Raw genomic sequence first — 6,363 nt, 5'->3', positions numbered from 1 at the left:
TTTCTTTATTATGTTTATGTTTATTACTAATATAGATTAGTAATTCTTTTTCTTGATGGCTTATAAATCATTATTGTACTTAACTATTTTCTTGCTCAAATGGGGCCCTGTCTTGGACCCTGGAGTTTCCTTCATGCTCACTTCTGTATCTTTGAAACATGGTATCTCTTCCACTTTCTTGGCATTTCAGTATTTTCCAGCATGATATTATGTTTCAACTTCACTTGTACCTGCTCTTGTTTCAGTCCTAGATGGGTCTTACTCTGAGGTTCCCTGATTATAATAGTGGGGAACCGTGAGTAATACCAGCATCTAAGAACTAACTATACCCACGGCTACTGAAGGATCTCCCAGTGCACACGGTGAAGAAACAGAAGCCTTGGTGGTGCATATATGTAATACTAATACACGCACACACCTGCACATTAATCAGTAGATCTACCCACACCAACACACACACATATTGTATGTATTTTAGAAATGAAAATGAAATGATAAGTTCACAAGCCTTGAATTCAGTCCATTTCCATGGAGCTCTTTCTGTGGTAGCCTAGTTAGTGAGAAAACAAAGATGCCACAATAAATAAACCAAATTATAAGAGTCATTCTTGCAAAGGCCAGGGGCTGGAGATGGGGGCACAGACTTCCCAAATTATATAGCCTAGATTCAGCACAGAGGGAATCTTTTTAAAAGCAAAAGCCACATCCTTTTTGGCAAGCAATGTATAGGGCTTTTCTTCTTTTTTGAAGCACATACAGAAGTAAAAGTGAGCATTATGGTAAATTTAGACTTACTTACCAAAATACTGAACAGCTGGAACTCCCCCCCCCCGAAACTGCTAAGCAAACATTTTTTTTGGAGGGGGGAAACCAGCTCACATTTAATTGTGACATTTTAAAATTGTACAAGTTTTTGACATCTGCCCTCCCACCCCATATTTAGTCTCCTAAAATGACAGGAAAACATCACCAGTCACAGGCTTAATGGGTTTAATAAGTTTACCTCTTCAGTTCCTATTTGCGGCACCCCTAATCCTTTGAAATACCAGTCCAAACTGGCAGTGGCCAACAGTAAATTTCCATTCTCCAGAGGAAAGTTCAGTTTCTCTGAGCATTCTGTGTTGCAGAGGCACTTGTCCAGATTGGTACCTCCCCATAGTTGGGGAACTTTAAATGTACCAATGGAAAAGAAAAAGCTTTTTCCCCTTCAAGGGGAAGAAAGAAAGGTATTCCTCAAAACAGCTAATCTGGCTATGAGGTCTTTCCTTCTCTCCCATCTCTTCAGGCTCTTTTATTTTTTTCTTTCTCTTTTTTTGCAGTAGAGCAAGAGAGACCAAAACCTAACCTGAGTTACAAGAAACAAGACAGTGATGGCTATAAAGGAAGTATCCAGGAGCAACTGAGACGCTCCTACACCTCCCACATCCAATGTATGTGCTTCACAGAAAAACAAAAATAACAAATCCACAAAATACAACAGCTAGAATTACAAAACCCATTCATCCAAGGGTGCTAGAAGACCAGAAGGAGAGGTGGGAGGGTAAATGGCACAGACAGGAAAATGAAGTATTCAACTCGTCCAGGCACGGGGGCTGGCAAATGCTAGAAAATAGCTGTGGTCCTTTCAGACTTACATGGTGGTAAAAATCCACATACTAATGTCTGCCTTATGTGCACCAGAGACAAAAATTCAAACTCCACAAACAGAAGAGACTATGCAGAGGGCCCTTGGCAGAGTGGGTCCTGCCTTCCCTGGCAGGGGGAGGAGAACAGAGAGAGAGCTGCCACAGCTTTCATCCAATCCCACCCATCCCTTCTGAACAGCAGGTGACTCAGTGGCCTGCAGCAGCCTTCAATTTGGCAGGAGATGGATGCGGTGAAGGAAACTTCTCTGCAGAGGTTGAGCTGCTCGGGGCAGATTGCAGGTAGACTGTCTTGTGGAAGAGTCTGTTGCTTAAGAAGACCACCAAAGAGAAGAGGCGCAACTGGAAAAGGTATGCTTTTCCAGGAGTCTTTGCTTCATTGGCGCTGATAATGAATAAAGGAAAGAGGATAGAGAAGAGGCAGCCACTACTAATGTATGAGGACTGCATTGCTGTGAGGAAAGCCAAGGGCAAACCAAATCCAAAGTAGTAAGGCCAGTTTCGTTCTATGTTTGACAATCGCTGATGCATTTCAATTCCTTTATTGAACCAACGATATTTAAAGCAGTACAGTGAGTGGAGAAGGGACATATGCAGCAGACTAACCAGCTGACCAACAAGATGGATGGGAAAGAGACTCACAAACATCCCCTGGATAAGGAAGAGAGCCTGCAGCAAAAGGTTGAAGAGCTTATCAGCAATGATTTTGCTGACACTAGGGAATGGATGAGGCTTCCTCCCTGACACCTCTAATGCCAGGTCAGCTATATCTTGAAACCAAATGGCATTCACAACTTTGCTAAGCACAAACAGGGGGAGCACCCAAAGAGCACTGAAGATCGATGTGAGGAAGAACTCCAGCCGTGACCAAACATCTCCATGTAGTGATGGATCACCAATAATTCGGGCTGTTACTGACTGAAGCACGGGGATAAAGACTCGATAAAACAAGAGCAGACTGAACCAGAACACTCCGCCATTCCAAGCGCAACACTGGAAAATTCTACTAACAATGCGTGGCTCTTGCTCCCGCTCTATGCTCTGGGCTCTCCGCTGGGCCAGGACACTACTTGCCCTTCCTCGCCGCTGCTCCTCTCTCTTTTGCTGGATTCGAGCATCTAGCTTTGAGATGGTACAAATGCCCCAGATGGAGTCTTTGATTCCCCTGCCAAGGTCCTAGAGAAGGGTTTTGACACTGTCAGCCATCTCCTCACCACCCAGACTATCAGCTACACAGACAGAGAAGAACCTCAAAATCTCTCATCATGAAGGACCCCCGCAGCCCCGCCGCCGCGGATCCGGCCCCGGCGTTCGTCCACCTCGGGGATCCCGCTCGGCTCCCCTCCACGCCCGGCCGGCCGCCCGCTCCGCCGGGGCGCTCCCAGGCCCGGGGCCGCTGAGCCCGCACTGGAGCAAACAGATTTTTGCAAACCCTGGTAAAGCAAACAGTTCTGGGGTCAGGGGATATTTTTCCTTGGGGGACAAAGTGGCATTACTTCTCTCAGGTTTCAGACTTAAGCAGGTAACCTACTTCATTTCTTACCTTCTTCCATTGCATTATTATCCCTTTGTTCACAGCATGAATCCTGGCTCCTGAAGTTCCTCTGTGTACTCATTTGGTAATGCTAACATAAATAAACCTAAGGTGGATTCAGAAGTGGTGGCCTGTACTATTATGCTAATGAAGATTGCGGGGGTGCGGGGGGAGTTTGGCCCAGCATGGAGACCTAGGTTCAATTCCTTGGGGTTTGTGTATATATTCTACCTCATTATGTTCCACAAAGTTAGAATGGCAAGTTAATTGGATGAAGAAACAAGAGCACTAGGGCTGTTAGTATATCCTCTTCCATTTGGGGCTTAGAAATCTCCAGCTTAGGCTCTAGCATGTATCCCTAGCTCCCTGGGCCAGATCCAAGCTCCTCCCTGCCTACTTGCTGGTTGTCTTCAGTGACCAGCTGTTCAGGTAGAATGCCTCCCACCTCTAATCTCTAGTATAAGGGTCTGCCTGGGAAGCAGACCGGCGCCATTTCTCCCTCTGCCAGGAGAGATTCGGCCTTGTTAGTCCTGCTGGCAACAAACCCCCTTTGCTTAGGTGACTGCCACTGTGGATGTGGTCTTCTGGGCTGGTTACTTTCATTTCAGGGCCAAGGCTAAATCTGTGGTCTCAAATTCGATGCCAGCCTATGAAGATAAATCCGAGAGACTCTTCTCTCCAATTGAAATAGAATTGTGGCTCAAGTGATAGAGTGTCAGTCAGCCTTGAGTGAAAAAGCTAAATGAGAATATGATGGCCTGAGTTTAAGCCTCAGGACTGGTGCATGTGCATGCGCACACACATACACACCAAAGGATTAGCAGGAGAGTTCAGAGACTGAGATGGAAACATAAACAAGCAGGTAGGTACATTGGGCCATGGTAGAGACAGTTCTCTTTTCTTCCTTTAGGTCGACTATTGGTAAGATGGACAATGCCAAAGAAACAGGTTCTCAACTCTGAGAAGGTCAGTGAAAGTTCAACACACAACCCAGCAATATTGCACACATTCTGTAACTCCTAATCCAACTTTAAGTACTTTTCTCTGGAAGAGAACATTACCTGAAACTTGAGAAATCAAAAGCTGCTTAGAAATACCTCACTGTTTACTGAGAACTTAAATCACTGATAGTTTTGTAACTCAGGCAAATCAGAAGGGCAGCTGCAGAAAGTAGTCTGGCTCACCCTCTCTAGATCAGAAATTTCATTGGCCATGATATTTTTTTCTGAGATCCAAGCACATTAGGAAAATTTGGGGGTACTTACTGAGGCTCCTCCAGGAGCCAGATATGAATTAAAAGTTTTGAGAGAGTTGAAAGAAAGCCAAAACAGAGCTCAACAGACAAGAGAGGACCCAGGTTCGATTCCTCAGTACCACATACATAGAAAAAGCCAGAAGTGGTGCTGTGGCTCAAGTGGTAGAGCTCTAGCCTTGAGGAAAGCCCAAGGACAGTGCTCAGGCCCTGAGTTCAAGTCCTAGGACTGGCAAACATTTTTTTCATATATTTTTATTGTAAGTAATAGAAGGGTTACATTATATTCACCAGATAGAAGATGCATTACTTCACAAACATTGATACCCTTTCTCATGTTTTGGTCCCCATTTCCCTCCCCCCACCTCCAAAGAAAACATTTTTTTTGAAAAAAAATCCACTAGTTTGTCTCTGGAGGCGCATACCTGTAATCCTAGATACAAGAATCTATGATCTGCTTTAAAGCCAACCCAAGGTGGGGGAATCAAGAGAGACATATGGCAGGCACATTTTGAGAGGCTGAATCTTCTGAGTTCAGGGGACAAGTCCTGCAGGCCCAGGAACCCATTGTCCAAATCCCTGCCCCTGCTCTAGGAATTTAGGGCCTATCACCTAGGGTGGGTATAGGGAAGTGAGATTTCACACCTAGGAGTTTTCTGGAAAGTCTCTATCATCGACCAGTATTCCACAATGGCACCAGTTAGACCCAGTATCCATATTTCACAATTAACCAGCAAAAACCCAGAATGAAGGTATGGCTCAAGTGGTAGAGTACCAGCCTTGAGTGGAAAAGTAAAGGGAAGCCTCAGATCTCAGCTTCCTGAGTAGCTAGGATTACAGCTGTGAACCACCAGGCACGGCTAATTACATTTTAGTTACAGTCATCCTTTTCCTGCTACCCTTTCATTAAGACATCCCATGAGAAACTCTTGAATTTTAATTATGTCCTGTTAGTTAAGCCACATTCTTTTTCAGATTTTGAACCTGAGCTCAGCCAATGAGAGCACAGGGGCAGGACCTGCTGGGTTCTGCCTAAAAAAAGAAGCCCACTCCCTGTTCTGTAAGCTTGCTTGCTACCTCTTTGACTGATGTTCACTTTTTTTTTTTGACAGTCCTGGGGTTTGAACTCAGGGTCTGAGCACTGTCCTTGGGCTTTCTCAAGGCTAGAGCTCTACCACTTGAGCCATAGCACTGTCTCTGACTTTTTCTAAGTATGTGGTACTTGGAATCGAACCCGGGTCTTCATGCATGCTAGAGAAGCACTCTACCACTAGGCTATGCTCCTAGCCCTGGTTCACCTTCCAGCAGAAATAAACTTTGTCTTGCCAAGTTCCTTTCAAATGGATGTCCTTATTCCTACCTGACACCCCAACATCCCAAGCTTTTTCTAACAAGAAGGGCAGCCAGAGCTGGATGGAGAAACGCTGGCCTTAGGCTACATAATACAGGCTAGCGGATGCCAGCCTGATTTCTGATTGTAGCCCAGGCTGCCCAGCCTTGGGCTGCCCTGCCCCTGGATCCCCAGGAACCACTGGAGGAAGTTGCTTTCCATTGCTCGAGTTTAAAGGCACACACCTGAGTTGTTTACATTCTGAGTTTTAGTGTTCTAGAAGACTTCTTCCAAGGACCAGGAGCATGGCCTAGTGGTAGAGTGCTTGCCTAGCATGCACAAAGCTCTGAGTTTGATTCCTCAGTACTACATACACAGAAAAAAGCTGGAAGTGGTGCTATGGCCCAAAGTGGTAGAGCACTGGCCTTGAGCGAAAGAGTTCATAGACAGCATCTAGACAGTAAGTTCAAGCCCCATGACTGATAAGAAGAAGTATTTATTTTTCCTGGAAAATCCACTTTTGCCCTGTGTCTTTGTAGGGAAACACTCTTTCCTGCTATTGCTTCTCCATAATTCTGACCTCATTTCATCAGTCTGGCTTATA

The 6,363-nt window shown here is 45.2% G+C and overlaps 1 pseudogene; it reads right to left on the bottom strand.

Annotated features, from left to right (window-relative positions):
• Nucleotides 1–1,832: 1,832 nt before the first annotated feature.
• Nucleotides 1,833–3,048, bottom strand: LOC150066451 (etoposide-induced protein 2.4 homolog pseudogene; annotated as a pseudogene).
• Between the last annotated feature and the right edge of the window lie 3,315 nt (nucleotides 3,049–6,363).

The sequence above is a fragment of the Megascapheus bottae genome, chromosome 2 (assembly GCF_031878675.1).
Source record: "Megascapheus bottae isolate mThoBot1 chromosome 2, mThoBot2.hap1, whole genome shotgun sequence".
NCBI classification, from domain to species: Eukaryota; Metazoa; Chordata; class Mammalia; order Rodentia; family Geomyidae; genus Megascapheus; species Megascapheus bottae.
The sequence above is the reverse complement of the archived record's forward strand: the minus strand, read 5'-3'. Positions and strand labels throughout refer to the sequence as shown.